General features: G+C 46.2%; 1 protein-coding gene across 2 annotated transcripts in view; it reads right to left on the bottom strand.

Moving 5' to 3' along the window:
- IMPACT (impact RWD domain protein) overlaps positions 1-19,481 on the bottom strand; it is a 198,030-nt gene that overhangs the window by 40,015 nt on the left and 138,534 nt on the right. The gene's annotated exons all lie outside the window — the stretch shown is intronic.

Here is a 19,481-nt window from a genome sequence, read left to right as displayed (position 1 = left end):
TGCTGAATTCATATCTGTGCATAGAATAAATAGCAGTCCCTCCATTAGCAGCGGCCGCCCGTGCCAGCTGCAGCAGTTTGAAATAGTGTCTTGAGAACAGCCTGCCCTACAACTGCCTGCTGTTTGGAGTGCACATCAACACAGTAATGCTTAGTAAATGTGTGTGTGGTAGACCATGTGGCTGCTCTACATATGTCTTCCAAAGGAATGTTTCCAAGGAATGCCATAGAGGCCCCGAACTTTCTGGTGGAGTGGGCTCTTGGTGGAATGGTAAAAGTACGCTTAGCTTTGATATAGCATATCTGGATACATTTAACGATCCATCTAGCAATACCAGCCTTGGAAATAGGGTTACCTTTGTGGTGTGGTGCAAAGGCGACAAAGAGTTGCTTAGTCTTCCTAAAATCCTTGGTCCTATCAATGTAATACATTAGGGCCCGTTTAACGTCAAGGGTATGGAGCATCTGCTCCGCCAATGATTCAGGATTTTGAAAGAAAACAGGTAATTCGATAGTTTGGTTGATGTGGAACTGAGACTCAACCTTGGGCAGAAACTTAGGATTAGTGCGGACCACTACCCTGTTGGAATGAATTTGGATAAATGGCTCTTGGATTGTGAGGGCTTGTAATTCACTAACCCTCCGTAGTGATGTAATTGCTACGAGGAAAGCCACTTTCCATGTCAAGAACTGAATCTCGCAGGAATGCAGTGGTTCAAAGGGAGGACCCATCAGCCTGGTAAGAACTACATTGAGGTTCCACTCAGGAGCTGGTGGAGTCCGTGGTGGAATGACTCGTTTGAGGCCTTCCAAAAAAGCTTTGATGGCAGGCACCTTGAAAAGTGAAAGTTGCTGTCTATTCTGGAGATACGCGGCCATTGCAGACAGATGAATGCGAATGGAAGTATAGGCCAGATTACACTTGTACAGATGGAAAAGGTAACAGATGATGTTCTGAATAGAAGCGTCCAGCGGGTCAATGTTGTGGTTCGCACAATAAATGACAAACCGCTTCCATTTTGCCGCATAGCAGGCTCTAGTAGTGGGCTTCCTCGCCTCCCGAATAATGTCCATGCAATCGGGAGGCAAGTTTAGGTAGCCAAACTCTAGGACTTCAGGAGCCAGAACGCCAGGTTGAGCTGTTGCGGATCTGGGTGCTGAATGTCGCCATGGCTCTGCGTCAGAAGGCTGGGTGTGAGATGTAGCCTTTGATGCGGTACCACGGACAGTTCTAGGAACGTGGTGTACCATGGTTGACGAGCCCACGTTGGAGCAACTAGGATGAGAGTCATCGAGTGTTGCCTGAGCTTGCGTGCCACCAGCGGTATCAGAGGTGCTGGGGGAAAAGCGTACGCAAATTTGCCTGACCAGTTCATCCATATCGCATTGCCCTGCGACTGTGGGTGTGGGAACCTGGCGGCGAAGCTTCGGCATTTTGCGTTCTCCTTTGTGGCGAACAGGTCTATCTCTGGATGACCCCACCTTTGGAAGTACGGTTGGAGTACTGATGGATGTATCTCCCACTCGTGCATCTGGTGGCTGTGCCTGCTGAGCAGGTCCGCCATCTGATTGTCCTTGCCCGGGAGATGCTCTGCCATGAGGAAGATGTTCCTCTGAATGGCCCACTCCCACATGCTCTGAGCCAGATGAGACAGCTGCGGAGAGTGTGTGCCTCCCTGCTTTTGAATGTAGTACATTGCCGTCATGTTGTCCGTCCGAATCAACACGACCTTGTTGCATAGATGTACTTTGAAAGCCTTCAGTGCCATGAAGATCACCATCAGTTCTAGAACATTGATGTGCATCTTCCCCTGTTGCTGCGTCCATAGTCCCTACACAGTGTACTGGAGTACATGCGCTCCCCATCCCTGGAGAGAAGCGTCCGTTGTCATGATAATCCGTGGCACAGGCTCCTGAAACGGTCGGCCCTTGCAAAGGTTTCGTGGATTCCACCAATGCAGAGAGTTGTATGCCCGACCGCTCACCAACACTAGGTCTTTCAACTGGTTGTGAGCCTGAGTCCACTGACGTGCCAAGCACTCCTGAAGCGGATGCATATGTAGTCTCGCGTGCGGGACAATGGAGATGCAGGAGGCCATCATGCCTATCAACTGCATGAACACTCTTGCTGGAAGCGAGTGTTGAGGTCTGAATTTTTGGATCAGCGATTGAATGCTGCTGACTCTCACTGAATTCGGCTGTGCTGTGGCCGCCAGAGTGTCTATGGTCGCACCCAGATACTGCCGTATGTGGGCGGGCTGGAGATGGGATTTTGGGTAATTCAGTGAGAATCCCAGATCGTGCAGGAGGTGAATGGTGTGGGACACGTGGTCGGCGCACTGCTGGGCCGACTTCGCCTGAATGAGCCAGTCGTCCAGATAGGGGTAGACGTGGATGTTTTGACGTCTCAGATGCGCCGCCACCGTCGCCAGGCACTTCGTGAAAACCCAGGGTGCCGTGGTGACCCCAAAAGGCAAAACCTTGAACTGGTAGTGCTGGTTGTGGGTGGTGAACCTGAGGTATTTTCTGTGTGAATGATGTAGCGGAATGTGGAAGTACGCATCCTTCAGGTCCAGAGTTGCTAGGAAGTCCCCCTGTTGAAGCAGTGGGAGAACTTGCTGCAGTGTGAGCATGTGGAAATGCTCTGATAGGATGTAAAAGTTGAGGGGCCTGAGATCTAGGATGGGCCTGAGGGATCCGTCCTTCTTTGGAATCAGAAAGTACAGTGAGTAAATTCCCGCACCTCTTTCCTGCAAGGGCACGAGCTCTATTGCCCCTTTTTGCATCATGGCTGTGACTTCCTGCTGCAATAAGTGCAAGTGCTCGCCGGACATAGGACGGTGCCTTGGGGGTATGTTGGGTGGAGTGGATGTGAGCTCCAGACAATAACCGAATTGGACAAGTTTTCTGACCCACCTGTCCGTGGTGATGGACTTCCACACGGGCAGGAACTGCTGGAGTCTCCCCCCGACAGGTGTTGTGTGGTCGGGGGGCAGTGACAATGCATCACTGTTTGTTGGTGGTGGAGGACCTGGAGCTGTTGTTGCCACGTCCTCTGCCCTTGGCGTTGTTGCCGCGGTATCCACCTCGACCCTTGTTGGTATAAGTAGTCTGGGTGTTGCTTTTGTAGAACTGCGCTGACTGCGAAAGTTGCCCCCTTGAGGTGCCTCTAGTATTGGAGCGACGAAAGGACCCACTCCGAAACTGCTGGGACTGCAAGGCACCCATAGATTTTGCAGTGTTGGTGTCCTTTTTCATCTTCTCAAGGGTGGTGTCAACCTCAGGGCCAAACAGGTGATCTGGGTTGACTGTTTGGTTCAAGATGGTGGTTTGAATGTCCGGCTTGAACCCAGATATCCTCAGCCATGCATGTCTACGAAGCATAACGCTAGTGTTAATTGCGCGTGGGGCAGTGTCAGCCACGTCCAGAGCGCACTTTATGGAAGCGTTGGAGACTAGCTTCCCCTCCTGTATTAACATTTCAGCCACTTCCTTATATTGATCGGGTAAATGTTGCAAAAGGGTCTCTAGAGTATCATAGTGTGCCCTGTCATAACGCGCCAGGAGCGCCTGCGTGTTGGAGATGCGCCATATGTTGGCTGCCTGCGCTGCCACCCTCTTCCCCGAAGCCTCAAAGACTTTTGATTCCTTGTCTGGGGGAGGAGCATCACCCGTAGTCTGCGAGTTGGCTCTTTTCCGGGCATTGGAGACAACCAGGGAGTCCCGAGGCAACTGTCCCTTAATATAAGTTGGATCTGTGGGCGCTGCTTTGTACTTTTTGTCGATTCTTGGGTTGATGACCCTCGCCCTGGTGGGTTCTTTCAAGACCTCAGCAGCGTGCTTTAAAACACCCTTCAGCATGGGCAGAGTTTTTACAGTTTTTTCAGAGACAGAAAAGGTGTCAAATAGAAAGTCGACGTCCACAGGGTCAGCATGCAGCTCGACGTTGTGATTGGCCGCAGCCCGCTCAATGAGGGCATTGAAAGCCGCAGAGTCCTCAGTGGGGGAAGTTTTGGCTGAGATAAGCTGAGGGTCCTGACCAGAATGCGGGTCCCCAGGATCGCCACCAGCAGACCAGGGCTCAGTCACATCCTCTGGGTCTGTGTAGACGGGATAGCTGTACTCATCTTCGTCGTCACCCTCACCAGCGTCGACATTGGAATGAGTGGGCGAGAGTTTGTGAGCCTGTGGTGAAATGGGCTCCACCAAGGCTGGAGTACCAGCAGAGTCCATCTTTCGTTTCAGTGGGATCTTGTACGACTCCAATTGGGGCTCAGGGGTGATTTTCCTCTTTAGGAGGGAAAGCCTGCCCGTTTCGGCGTCGATGAAATGCTCCTGACGCTCCTCCTCCGCAAGTTGTCGATGCCGTGGGCCGAGGACCACCAACGACGGTTTCGGCGTCGAAGACACCTTTTCGGGCTCGCCGGCCCCCGGTTTAGCAGCGAAAGCTTTCGGCGCCGTCTTAGGCGGCAAGGTGAAAAGGATCGGCGTGGGCGCCTTCGCCGGTTTCTCCAGAGGCTTGGCTGGCGCAGGGTCTTTCGGCTCGACTGCTGCGGCGCCGTCCCTAATGCGCTGTAGGGACTCCGTAACCTTTTTTGTGAACGCGGCGGATGGACGCGCCGGTTCGACAGGGTCCTTAGCGGTTGGTTTCGGAGCGGAGACCGACGATGTTCCCTTCGGAGTCGACGCACTCGGCGCAGCTCCCTTGGCCTTGTCGTGTGGAAGCGAGGCAGAGAGGGACTTCGGGTCGTCTGGCCGCTTCTTCGGGTCGGTAAGAGACTTCTTGGGGTCGAACGTTTTTTTGTGATCGAGTCGACCCTTACTGGCATCGACCGTCTTCGGCGCCGATGCGGCTGCGTCCGACCCCTTAACCTTTGGCTTCGATGTAGTAGCCTTCGGGTCGGCCATTTTGACGTGGCTCTTCGGCTCGACGGCCATCTTTGATTTCTTCAGCGCCGAGGCCTCCGAAGTCTTTGATCCGACCAGTGCGATGCGCACTTTCGGTTTCGATATCTCTGGCGTCGAGACCGTAGGTTTCACTTTCGGTTTCTGTGTTACCGAATCGGTACCAATGTCCGTGGCCGGGCCAGTAGGCGGAGCCGAGGAACTCATAACAAGGTCTCGGGTAAGGCCCGAAGGCGATCCCTCGACCTGGGCCTTATTTATTTGTACGGCCCCGGAGTCGGTCTGAGGAAGCTCCTCGTCCGAACTATCCTCCATGGTGGCAAGGGCCCCGTCGTCGTCCCCTACCTCCTCGACGACTTCACCGAAATCCTCGGTCTCTGTGTCGTAGTCGTCCTCGACCTCCGACGCGGGGTTAGATTCCGTGATGTCCTGGATATCATCGTCCTCGACTTCCCCAGCATCGAAAATGTCCGTAAGCGGTGGTGCAGATTGCTGGGCCTCCAGGCGCGCAGCTCGACGGAGCTTGAGTGTTTTTTTGGACCGGAACCTGGAACAGGCCATACACTTGGCCTCGTCGTGGTCCGGCGACAAGCACTTGTTGCACACCGGGTGGACGTCGATATGTGGGTACTTCGAGGCACACACCGGACATCGTTAGAATGGACTTCGTTCCATGATGGATGGTTGAAGAGTCTGGAGCGTCGACTAGGCCCTTCCGCGCCGAAAGCACGTGGAAGTACAATCTCGGCTCGGAGCCGAGGAAAGTTGCGAAGCCGAACGCAAGACAATACCGACGCAAGTCCTAAAGACCTTTTGGTCTCAAGCAAAGTAAAGTTGATTTTTATCGATTCCGACAAGAGGGAACCAAAGACATCCGAACCCAATGGCGGAAAAAAACAATCTGGGGATGGAGTCGATGCCCATGCGCACTGTAGTCCAGGGGAGGAGCCACCTATCTCGTGATACTTCGAAGACTCTTCCAGGACAACAATGTGCAATCATCCGGACCCAACACTAGGCGGCGATCTATGCACAGATATGAATTCAGCAGCCCACATGCCTCGAACCTTTTATTTCTGATACTTCCACCTGCCGATTCCTCACCAGTGGAATAGACTCCCATGCAACACCTTCCCAGAAGGTGGGCTGATAGATGGTCAGATGAGGAAAGGATCTTGCACCATTGATCTGGCAAAGTGCCAATCCCTATGAACCTCCAGTCGTGTTTGGTGAAGCATGGATGGATATCCCCATCACTGCTGTACCAATTTCTGTGATGGGAACACCTCTTACAAGAGCCAAATATGATGACATAGCTCTTGTGGAATGGACCTTGTTTCCCAGAGACAAGGGCATAGCACATTTTGATGCAGATGATGGTCCAGTGGGACAATGTCCGCTTCTGAGCTGCTTTGCACTTCCTACTATAAAAGTAGCCAACAAAGAGCTGGTCATCCTAGCGCACTTGATACAAAAACTGCCCATCTGCTTGGATATTGCTGATGCTGCTAGTCCCCCTACATTGGATGGGGCAGAGGATGGAAGAGTGATGGACTCACCTAGGTGAAAGGGAGTTATCACCTTGAGAAGGAAAGTACATCTGATTGTCAGGAATAAGGTAATGAATAGCAGATGGCCACTTAGTCACAGAAATAATAATCAACAACCGCAATTGGCAACTACAAAGGTGCTGAAATGGAGCCCCCATAAAAAAAGCTAGAAAAACGTGTAGGTCTGTCATGAATGAGCCACTCTTGTGGTAGAGTTCTTGATGATGACCTGATGATGACCATCAACCATCACCATCTTAAATTAACTTTAGCGTGCTATTTTATTCTAGCCTTAATGTAGAATGATATATATATATATCTGCCTAGTGAGAACAATTACTTTGACATGGCTTCACGTCAGTCTTGCTCTTTAACTTTATCTTGCTTCACGGCAGTGCTTGCTTTTGGCTTTGACATGGCCTCATATCACCTTGCTTACTAATTTTGCTCTGCCTAAAGCTTCTTTATGTGCATGAAAGCGCTTGCATAACTGACTTCATTTTCACGACCGACCGTCATTTTCTGTGCTTCACAAGGTGGGAAGGGCATGTTTTGCTCCTCACTTGTTTTTCGCATCCCACTGACCAGAGCAAACTGGATAATATCTGTGGAATGTACAAACTGTGCCTCGAGGCCAAAATACAGAGGCTTGGCCAGCCACTGTCTTGACCTTGACGCGTACTGGTACGAGCCAGCTTTGTTTCCAATGAGAAAGAGCGAGGCTTTCTAGAAGCTTCGTTTCACGTTAGAAATGGTATTAAAGTGAGGGGCCTCCGCGGGCCAGACGGTAGTTCACCACAGAATAGACGTATTGCTGTGGACAGCAAAGGAATATGTGTCCTGACTGAAACCCTGTCAAGGTTGCAGAACCGGACTCCCCTCAGCTTGGGCTGGCAGGATGGTGCTGAATCATTCAGTGAGGTGTTCCTAAGCCAAACCTTTTTCTTATATCTTTCTATTCTTTGCCACTCTTTTCTTATTCTTTTCGATTCATTGCTATATATATATATATATATATATATATATTGCATCCTATTTTGATAGTTTATTCCAATTATCCATTTGTTACTTGGGAGTCTGCCATGACTAATGCATTCGGTCTGCCTTTGTTGAAGTAGTGTATTAATAAATGTATACGTGTTATATTCCATACATTTGGATTGGTGTTATTACCTCGCCTTGGGGAAGTACGGGGTTTTGCCTTGGTCCAAGGGAAGGTTGTGGTTAGGATCTGTCCTTTTTGTGAAAAGTAGATTCACAACAAGGTCCCACTGGGGCTTCACAAAAGAAGTAGGGGTACAAATTAGTCAACCCCTTTAGAAACCTCCTCAAACTAGGGGACCTGTACAGAGTAGGCTGATCTGGGAGACAGCGGAATTCAGACAACACCATCAAATAACCCTTGACAGTGCACACAGCACACCCTCTCTTAACCAGAGAAATTGCAAATTGAAGGACTTCTGACAATCGTGTCCGAAAGGAATCAACACTTGTCTGCTCACCACAAAACAAAATTGTTCCATCTCCCAGAATATACAGATTTTGTGGCAGGGCGGAGAGTGGACAAGATGGCATTCACCACCTTTTGTAGCAGCTGAAAGGGGCTTAGGTCTACAGGCATAAAGGTGGGAGCTCTAAAGACTGCTGTGGAGGACCATCTCTCCTGACAGAGAGTAGATCTGCCCTGAGAGGAAGACAAAGCAGAGGACACAGGGAGAGGCTCATTCTTCTTGGCCAATCTCTCGTGATGAAGATGATTTGGGCTCGGCCCTGGCACACGTTCTTCGGATTTAGAGGAATCAAGAAACAAGGTATGGAGGGTAATGCATAGTGAAACTGGAAGTTCCACTTCAAATGAAATGCGCTGCCCTAGGCTCCCCTCAACGGATACTGGGGGGCGCAGTACTGTTAGCACATTTTCTGTCAAGGTCTAGAAGGACTGGCCATGAATGGAAAGGAGAAGGTCTAGAGTCCAGCAGAATTGCCCACAGCTCTAGAAGGTTGATATGAAGCACCTGCTCTTCTTGAGACCAGAGTCCCATGATCTCCTGATCCTTCTGATGGGCTCCCCACCCAAAGGTGAAGGCATCTCTCACTACAATAGCCACGACTGAAGGGGATCAGAAGGGCGTTTCTCAGAGAAGGTACGCCTTGTTACCCCACCAGACTAAATTCACTGGAGTATTCCCGAAAACTATAAAGGTGTCAAACAGATCCCCCCTCATGCTGGAACAGCACTGCAGAATCTTCATGTGCCAACATGCATTCACAACCAGAATACAGGAAGCCAACAGATCATGCAGATGCAAGACCATCAGGACTGGAACACAAGTGCCTTGCTGGAAAGAAGGGACCATTGCCTGGATGTCTTGGATCCTCTTATGATTTTGTGATGGCCCAGGGCACCGAAGTCAAGCCGGAAAGCAGTACTGCAAATCAATAACGGATGGAAACTACCACAAACCAAGGGTAATTCTGATGAGCCAGCAAGACTGAAACATTATAGTAAGTGTTGTGCAAATTAAGTGACTCAAAATACGCTTCAGCTTCCAACGCCTACGGGACCTGAGCTACAGTCAGCATCCTGAACTTTTCCTTCCTGAAGAAAAGGTTCAGGATCATGAGATCTAGGATTGGATGCAGACCACCAACCTTCTTGGGAACAAGTAGTATCGCGAGTAGCATGCTTGCCCAGTTTCCCGCTCTTGCGCCATTTCCACTGCTCCTTTCAAAAGCTGTGCTGCCACGTCCTGTTGCATGATGGAGAGGTAATCTATAGCTCAACTAGAAGGTTGGAAAGGATGAAAAGGGGGGCCTACAGGAAAATAAATGTATGTCCCCCTTCAGCTATCCTCTTGGTGCTCTGGTAGGAGCAAACTAGACCTGTTTCCCCAATGGAAGAAGAAGAAGGTGGGGAAAGAGGGGCATTAGGACCTGCAGCCCCTACTTTGACCTCTGCCCCTATATTGCCTGATGAGGGGATTTTAGGATTACTTCTGCTAAGATTGAGCAGCATGCCCCTGACAAGGCAGAGTCAGCTTTGTCGTTAAAGAAGGAGAACCGTCAATCGGATGATCCATGAGAAACACCTGCAGGTCTGCCAAAATCCCAGCATAAGCCATCAGTGACATGCCATATGAGCAAGTAAGACAAGCAAGGGTGATCCACAGATGGTGAAAAGAGATGGACTGGATGAAGATCCTTCTGAAACCCCACTAGGAAGAAAACAAAGTTAGAGTGGATGAATTCAAAAGTAGGTGAATTACATATGTAACAGTTTTATTTTAACTACATTTTACTCTAACCTCATAATTTCATATTATCGGTCAGGCAAACTTGTATTCTGATCCGAGACAGACAGTGTTTGAGCCGCCCTCAGTGTCATACCGGGGAAGTGTGACACAGGAGAGCCGTCACTTTAAGGCTCTTTGCTCTATTTTGGTTGTCTCCAAGGGCATAGAACTTGTCTATTGAATGCTTTGAGGAGGGATTGCAGCAGAAAAGAAGCTCACAATCACAGCTGTGCACTGTGCTTATGAGTTACTGTGTGACGCTGACAGCTTGGGGATTCTTTGCCTCCGATGGAGTATCAGGTTGAAAAGAATGGGTGGGGTTCAGCACAGCCGAATTGTATTACCTCATCACCCTGTTCCGAACTCCGCTGTTGTAATTCATTCTGAAGCAGGAATCGGCCTGTCGAAGAGCAGTGAGGAGAGCCTCCTGAGGTGAAGAGTTATCCATGATGCAGGTGTTACTTACACTGAACGTTCTCCACCTTTGAATTAACTCTGCCTCATTAGTTGGGTCCTCCATGGTGCATCATTGACGCTGTGGTGCGCCACCCTCTTCCCAAGGAATCAGAACCATTAAAAGAGGACTATTTCATCCAACTCAGGATCAGCATAGAAAAAGAACAGGAGTACCACAAACATAACATTCTTGCTGGAAGTGACAGTAACAATAATTGCTTATTTTGTTCTGATTTAACGGCATATAAACATTTGATGTTACTTCCAAACCTTTTAAGTTATATGGCAGCAGCGAGCATGGCTCAGTCCCCTCCCTTCTTGAATGACATTGGGGATCCTATTCTGCCATGGAAGGTGTGGATAAAACTCTTTGAATCGTTGAGGAGAAAGTTACTCTACTCAGAAAGCAACATATACTGTTGCACAATCTAGGAGTTCAGGGCAGGAAGGCGCATGAAAACGTAATAGATCCGGTTACAAAACGAGATGGGGATCACAAAGTTATACTGCAGTATTAAGAGGCCTTTCTAACACCTGCGAGTTAAGTGGGTTCTTGATCAGGGACCAACTTCTCAGGTGCACCAACAATTTGAGAATCCAGGAAAAGCTACTCACCCATAATCCTGATTTTGGAGAGGCTTTTGAGATTGCTTAGAGTGTGGTACATTAGGGAAATGAATATGCCTCAATGGCAGATATTGAACACAAAGTTAAGGAGTTTCGAATAAGAGATGGGACTGATAAGAATACAGAGATAGATCAGACAATATACAAAGTACAAACCAGAGGCAAACCTTTCACAACTATGTACAGACTTATAGCAACGTTTTTAGGATGTGGTAGCAGAAACCACTTTGCTAATAACCCTAAATGTCCATCTCACTCTAATTTATGCAGGAAATGTAGCAAGAGGGGATATTTCGCTAGCGTTTGTAGATGGACCCTAACCAAATACATGCTGTTGGAAATACTGAGGAAAATAAGGGGAAATATGTATTTCAGATTGTTGATGTTGAGAAAGGGACCAACACAAATTACTCTACGTCTACTATCACACTTGACGGGGAGGAGGTTAATGTCTTTGCTGATTCATGCTCCCTTTACACTGTTATGGATAAACATGTATTTTTAGAAACGTTTACAGAAAAGGGGTATAGTCTACAGATAGCAGATGTAAAACTGGGAGGGTATAATAAGGATCCTTGCCCCAGGGAGTTGTGGTAACCATGAGCATATCATTCATAGGTTGTCCCAATGTGAGCGAGGTACATGTTGCTAAGTAAGGTTCTAAATTATTGGAGTGGTGACCACAGAAGTAGCTTGAAATCAAATTACATCCCAACAATGCTGAACAAGTCCTCCAAGTTGAAAGGTCAATAATAGGCAAAGTGGTGTGTAAGACATTTCCTGAGCTATTTGAAGACAGATTGTGTCTCCCCATGGAATTCCAGCATAAAATTAAACTAAAAAACCATTACAAGTGGGGCAAAAAGTGAGGCCCATTCCCCATCTGATGAAAGAGCCAATAAGAGAATAAATCAATAAATTGGTAAGGCAAGGAGTCATTGAACCCCTTGACAGTTCAGAATAGCTCACTTCTATAGTAGTGGCTAACAAATAGGAAGGTAAGGGGACCCGGCTTTGAGTCGACCTGATAGATCTTCATGCAAATATATTGGTCAACACATTCCCTGGCCCATGGAATGCTGAGACTTGTGGGAGTGCTAATTATTTCAGCGTGATCAACCACTCCGTTTGGTGTTTACAGATACTGCAGGACGCCTTTTGGCTTGACGACCACCTTTGAAATGTTTTAAAGAAGTACGAAAGCTTCATTCTTCCAAGACGTCATTTTGGTCTATGGAACCTCTGTGGAAGAACATAATAAAACTTTAAGGTAAGTATGTACAGCACTTAAAAAAGCAGGGTTGACCACCTGATTGGAAAAGTGCCACACCATATCCAGAATCAAACTAGGATTGACCTGATTGAAGACTTTTCCTAACCTTGTGTCCCTACTGAGGGACCTTTTGTAATAATAGCAGCTCCTTCTCTAGGAAAATTTGCATCAATAACAAGACCATTGTAACTATAGAGGACAGCACTAAAGGGATCGAGCAACTTACACAGAAAGTGAAAGGCAAAGAGGTTTTTATTGCATTTGCATCCCGTACCCTCAAGAGCTCAAAGCATAACTATACCACTGTAGAACGGGAAGGTCTAGCCTGTTATTGGGCCATAATTAATTTTATTATTTTCCTACGGGGATAAACTTGTACCTCATGCACAGGCCACAACTCACTCACTTTAATTTTTACAGCGAAAGGAATAGAACACACTAGACCTCGCATTGTCAGATGAATGCTGGGTGTGAAAGCATACACTTTTGAAATCAAATATTTCTAAGGTAATAGAAATGTAGCTGCAGACTGCCTTTACCTGTTTCCCTTAACACTGAGGAAACCATACTATCAGTCACAATCCCTGGTATCACAAAAGGTGAAATAGGAGAGATGTGCAAGTAATGACTAAATCTCGACACTCGTGAAAGAAAACACTGTTCTTTGGGTGGTCTGCTAAATCTAGTGAATTGAGAAAAGAGATTAAATGTTTCTGGGAATACTCGCTCCCTGAGCAGACATGCTCTTGATATCTACGAGCTGCTAACGGTCGAAAAACCGGTATGCCTTATGCTCACTGAAACATGGCTAGGGGAGTCCTCTAACCCTGATATTGCGACTGCTATCCCTCCTGATTATGTTATTCACAGACATGATAGACCTATCGGGAGGGGTGGAGGGGTCGCGATTGTGGTTTTAAGATCTGCTCCACGTATGGTTGTCCCTATGGCGCCCATCACTGGCTGTGAGTCCCTGGCTTTCTCTATTGCCCTATCTGCTCATCAATCCTTCTCTAGGCTCCTGGTTTACAGACCACCTGGTCTGCGTGGATCTTTTTACGAGGAGCTGCAGGAGCTAATCAAGGCACTTTGCCTAAAAACTGAACATTGCATTGTGCTTGGGGATTTTAACATACAAATGGACGTCGGGACGGACAGCGATGCGATTAAAATCAATGACATCACCGCCCCCCTGGGCCTTATTCCCTATCTGTCTGTTCCGACCCATAACAAGGGCCATACTCTTGATCAGGTTTTTTCCACCATTCCTCTTGTTATGGCTAGTCCCGCCCCTGTCCTCTGGTCGGACCATTTTCTGATTTGCTTTCAGATTCAGGGAACTAGCAAATCACCTGGCTCAAAATCGAATCATCTTAGGCACCCTAGGCGGGCCTATCATCGGGTTACCCCTGAAAGTTTGGCTCAGGCCTGTCTGGAGCATCCCTGTTCCCTATCAGGTGACTTAGAGAGTGATCTTGACGTGTTACAGAAGTGGTTAGTAGAGCGGTTAGACGAACTAGCCCCGCCTATTGCGCCCCGGACATCTACAAGGCGGAGTTCAGCGCCTTGGTTTACGGAGTCTCTTGCTTTGTCCCAGCGTAATTGCAAGGCTGCTGAGAGGTTTTGGCGCCAGTAGTATGATCCGGAGGCCAAGGCCGCCTATAGGGCCATTATTAAGGTCTATCATGCGGACATCTTGGACGAAAAAAAGAACTATTTCTCAGCAAGAATTGAGACGGCGTCGAGTTCCTGTAGGGAAATTTTTACCATTGTTAAGGAGTTTGTTACCCCTAAGGCTAGTGCATCGCAGCATGAGTTTTCTGAACCATGGGTGGTTTCATTAGCGAACTTTTTTACAACTAAAATAAAGTGGATTCAAGATTCCTTCTCCTCCTTGAGCCCTTGCGCTGATACCATCCCAAGGGATCAGCTGACTTTGACAGCTGAAACTGGTCCTTCTCTATCGGAGTTTCCAGCGATCTCTGATTCCATCTCTCAGGACCTCCTCTCCAAACTTAAGTCAGGTTCCCCCTCGGACCCCTGCCCTGCTACTTTTTTGGCTAGGGCTGCGGAGGTTTTGAACCCACTGATTAATCTGATTCTTAATTTGTCACTGATGAGTGGTGTTGTCCCTATGGTCTGGAAACAAGCCATGGTTGTTCCACTCCTTAAAAAGGCTGGTCTTGACCCTGAGAATCATGCCAATTACAGGCCAATTTCCCTTCTGCCTGCTCTTGCAAAGATAGTGGAAAAGTATGTTCACTCTGTGCTCTCAACTTTTCTTGAAACTCATGGCTTGTTGCACTCCTCCCAGTCGGGCTTTCGATCCAATCTAAGCACAGAGACAGCACTTCTGGAGGTTAATGAAGCCATTAAGGAAGTGCTGGATTCAGGTGGAAGAGCCATGCTGGTAATGTTAGATCTGTCGGCGGCTTTCGACACCGTCCCTCATGAGGCTCTCCTCAGCAGACTTCATGAGATCGGTCTGAGAGGGACGGTGTTGAGCTGGTTTAGATCTTATTTAGCTGGTCGCCGGCAGATGGTATGGGCCCCCCCTCACTCTGCCGAAGTGCCGCCTTTGGAGGTCGGAGTCCCACAGGGATCGGTGCTTAGCCCGACTCTGTTTAATATCTTCATGACCCCTCTGGCGGTGCTGGCAGAGTCCTTTGGGGCTCAGATCATGTCATACGCCGATGACACCCAGCTCCTTTTCACTTGTGGAAAGGGGGCGGAGTTCAACGGAGAGAGCATCCGCGGGTGCCTTGGGGCTGTTTTTGACTGGTTTCAGCTGAACAGCCTCAAGTGCAACCCTGATAAATCAGAGATGCTTTTCTTCGGGTGTCAGGCTGACCCCAGTTGGCAGGATTGGTGGCCTGTGAACATGTTTCCACCCTCGTCCTCCTCTCTGGTGGCTAAGAATCTTGGGGTCAAAATTGATAACAGCCTATCTCTTAAGTCCCAGATTCTAGGCCTGACTGGCACCTGCTAAGGTCTTCTTAAAATGTTGTGCAAGTTTCTTCCCTTGCTCCCTTTGTTGCATAGGAAGATGACGGTCCAGGCTCTTATCTGCTCCAGGCTGGATTACTCAAATGTTTTATACTTGGGTCTTCCGGACTATCTACTACAAAAGCTTCAGGTGGTCCAAAACTCGGCGGCACGGGCGATTTTTGGCCTGCCTCGTCGTGCGAAAGCCTCGGACCTGCTACTTTCCCTACATTGGCTCCCTGTTAGGAAGCGGATTGTTTTTAAAGCACTCACGCTGGCGCACAAGGCACTCCACGCGGTCGGAGCTGAATATATCCAGAAACGCCTTGCTTTCTTCAAACCCACAAGATCCCTTAGATCGGAATCTCTTGGTTTGGCTATTGTCCCTGCTGTTAGGAAAGCAAGGGTAGGGGGACGCTCTTTCAAACATCTGGCTCCTCAGCTATGGAACACCCTCCCCCTGTCGCTCCGCTGTACTTCAAACCTGTTGGCCTTTAGGAAAGGTCTGAAAACGTGGCTCTATGGACAATGATCGATCTTTTTTCCCTTGCCCTCTCTCCTGCTTCTTTTTGTAGTTTTGCTGTGGATTAGAAAGCGCCGGGACACTCCTTGGAGTAGCCGAGCGCTATATAAGACACCCATAACATTAACATTAACATGAATTGAGTACAGAAAACAATCTGGTGAAGAGAGGAAACAATTTAGTACCACTGAAGGTACTATGGGACAGAATTGCCTATCTGGCACTTGAAGGACACCTGGGCAGAAGCATTACTAAGAGTAAGGCAAAGGTGTATTATTGGTTTCCTGGCATGGATTCTGTTCTAGAAAACAGGGTAAGTGAATGTGTGAGTTGTGCCATAATTGATCAAATTAGGACCATTAGGAAGACCCTACTGTCAATAAGCATCCTCAATACACCTTGATATGTGCTTGTCCTAGAAATAATTAGACCTTTTAGACGCTCTCTACGGGCTGTCATGTACATGCTAGTGTTGGTGGACTACCATTTCCATTGGATAGTGACAAACATAGTAAATATTATTACCAAGAGAGACCTGATAGAATTTTTGACAGACACCTTTATAGTGGAAGGCACCCCCAGCAAGGTTGTAATGGATAACATTGTGAAAATCCGTTTTAGATGAGCTTATAGATTTCCTAACCAGAATGTCAATACAACACTTTAAGACAGCGTTATACTGTTCGAGTGCTAACAGGTTTGAGGAACGCATGAACCGAATGATTAAAGAATGTGTGGAATGCTCTTGAGTCTTAGGTGAAGCAGCAGACAAGTCTCTCCAAAAAATGATATGGTCTTACCATACTCCGTCCAATTCTGTCACTGGTGTATCGCATTTCATGTCACAAAAGGGTAGATATCCTGGAACTAAACTCTATACCAGTAGGCTGAATAAAGAAGCAGAAGTAGGAGATGGGCGATCTTGTTAGTGGTTAAGTTACCTATTACGAAAGGGAAAAGTGTATTTTCCAAACCATTAGGAATAACTCAGGTTATAAGGAATAAGGCAGATCTGGAAAATAGGAAAACATGGAGCATGGACTGTGTCTACGTACCCTACTCTTCCAGAGGTATGGGGTGATCAAGCTAATTGCAAAAGTCCCATGAAAAACGACATCTAATTGGTACAAGGATTATGTGATGTTAAAATCTATATTCAAAAGTGATTTCTTATAGTTTTTAGACTAGATATGAAAAAATGGTATATGTATTATATACATCTTTTCTGGGAAGGAGATATGTTGCATTTTAACTACATATTTTAATAATCTCATTTTTTTTAATCATCCGTTCATTCAATTCCCTTTATTGTTGTCCTGCCTTCATTCTGTTACTCCTGCTATCCCCACGGATGGGAAATTCCATTCTTGCAATGACAGTTGTAATCTTGTGGGGAGAAGCTGACAGACAGAGTGAGCTTGGAGGTTTGGGTTTAAGTTTATCTTGAAAATAAATGTTATCCGCTTTCTAAATCGGAGTGGAGTGTACGTTTTAACAAGAATTGCAAAGGGGAATAAAAGAAGCAAAAACAGCACAACTCTGGCATGAAAGTTTACAGAAGCTCATTGATAGTCACAATAAATACAGGGCAAACGAATAGTTATCAGTGAAGTTGACAAAAGGGAACTCCACTAACATAAAATGGCCCTAGAGAGATGAGCAGCTCTCGAACATACCATTAAATTAAAGTAATTAAGATCTGTGAATAAAATAAAAAAATGGGTACAGCCTATTTTGATTACCTGGTTGCAATCACTGTCAAACAAATGATAAATCTGCCTTTCTACCTCAAACTAGGCAACGTGGGGAACCTCTGGTCTACCTTCACTATAAAGAAAGAACTTATGACATTCACGACCCATTTCAACCATAACAAATAAGATAAAGGAGGGCAGACTCACTCAGCTGATTTTGATAATATGCCATTATGTGTTGGTTTTTAAGATTACGAATACATTTTGATTTTCTTGTTTAGGTAATGCGTAGATGCAGACTGGAATCTTCTACAACTAAACACTCATAACAACCCTTGCTTGATTATAAGTGCACAATGCTACAGGTAGTTAGTGGAACAGACCAGGAGTTACTGTACTGCAATGCTGAATACATCTGAAAATAAGGTTGTAGGTCACTTTTTGCACTCGTGCCAGCAAGGTGAGCAAACAATCGTAATTTTATTTCAGTGTGTTCCAGAAGAAAGTAAATACTTTGTATTGTTGAGAATTGGGCAAACGTTAACAGTGGATTAAAAGATGGTGACAGACATAAATTCTGGTGAGAACAACAAAAATGCTCTTCATAAGAGTGTAAGAAAGAAACAAAATCAGAGAGCATTTACTGTATTGGTGGAGGCAAATACGGAAGTCATACGAGATGTCAAATTACTTATGCCAGTAAACTACCTTTAACAACAGTTTTGCAGTCTGGAGATACTTCAACATCTCCTGGTTTCTTATGTCGAAGAAAACGTAGGGAAACCAGTTGACAAGCAGACTATTATGAAATAAATTTTAAAATGCTTATGGGATTTTCAATCAAAGCTAAAAAATCTCTTCCTGGGAACTTAAGAGGAAACTCAGGAAACTCAACATAATATAAAGTGGAAATAGCTGCTCTATTCTGCAATGTCCGCTAAATGAGGATTTGAGAGCAACTACATGGAGTTCAGTTTTTCTGTGCACACTATTGTTTAGATCCAGATAAAAGAATGGGTCACGTTTCTGAGGGAAATCTTTCAAAGGTGATCTGGGGACGATCCCGTCCTGGAGGACTTCGAATATTTTATTTTTAAGAACAGCCCTCTATCAATGGCATTATCTCTAGATGTATTAAGAACTTTCCCATCACAAGCTCACTGGAGGTATGGTGGCTGCAAATTCACAATATATTATATAAATTAAATTAATTATTAATTATATATTATAGAAAGCTGCAGTTTTCAATACATTTTTTCTGTCAATAAATATTATTTACAACATGTTCTGAAAAGTAAAAAAGGGACTGACTATTTTTTAATGTTGAATATTTTGCAAAATGTTTATAATGGATTGTTTCCGAGTTCTAGCTTGATAAGAGGGAATTATTTTAAGGTAATGAATCAGAAGAGGACCCTTTCCGGAAAAGAGGAGGCAAAGGGTTTAAAGCCATAAATGAATGGGCAAAAACATACCCTTTCAGAAGAACCGATTGAGCCACCTTCCAGTCAGTCATACTTTTCAGATTTATTAAGAGCATATAAGCCTCTGTGATAAAAACAAGGTTGCAAATGCATTTGTTAGCACTTTAACTATTGTTAACTATCTAATCCCTTTGGTGTCACTTTAACTATCTTTTACAATTAAAAAATATGATAAAATGTGCATCCAACGAGTGGCTAACTCACAGCTAAGGCCCTACATTTACCTCTAGAGTAATCAAGTGTATTACTTTGTCAGGAAATAATCTAGCCATTCCTTAAGGAATGTAAAGAGATGGAAATCACATTATTCTGTGCATCCCATGTCAAGAACCTTAGTTTAAAGATTCCATGGGCCTTTAATTCATTCCCCTGTTGAAGATCATTAATGCGGCTTTTGAGTTCATCGGAGTGCAATCTTCTGGAACACGGCCAGAAGTGCTAATTCAGCGTGGCACAACTCATTTAGTGGGATACCCAGGAACAGAGTATAGACATAAATTGGAAGCACCTTCCTGGTGTGGACAACATGGTGCAGCCTGTTTTTTAAGACTGAATAAAGACTGCATAGGTGCTTTGCTACAGCTCATTCGAGATTCAAGTTTCTTTCACTCTTTGAGTTTGTAAAGGACAGAAACTGGATTTGAATTTGGAAACAACCTTTTAAATGCTATGGATGATATGGACAGAAAGAA

This window comes from Lissotriton vulgaris, chromosome 4_1, assembly GCF_964263255.1.
Source record: "Lissotriton vulgaris chromosome 4_1, aLisVul1.2, whole genome shotgun sequence".
NCBI classification, from domain to species: Eukaryota; Metazoa; Chordata; class Amphibia; order Caudata; family Salamandridae; genus Lissotriton; species Lissotriton vulgaris.
Note: the sequence above shows the minus strand (reverse complement) of the source record. Positions and strands in the feature narration are given on the sequence as shown.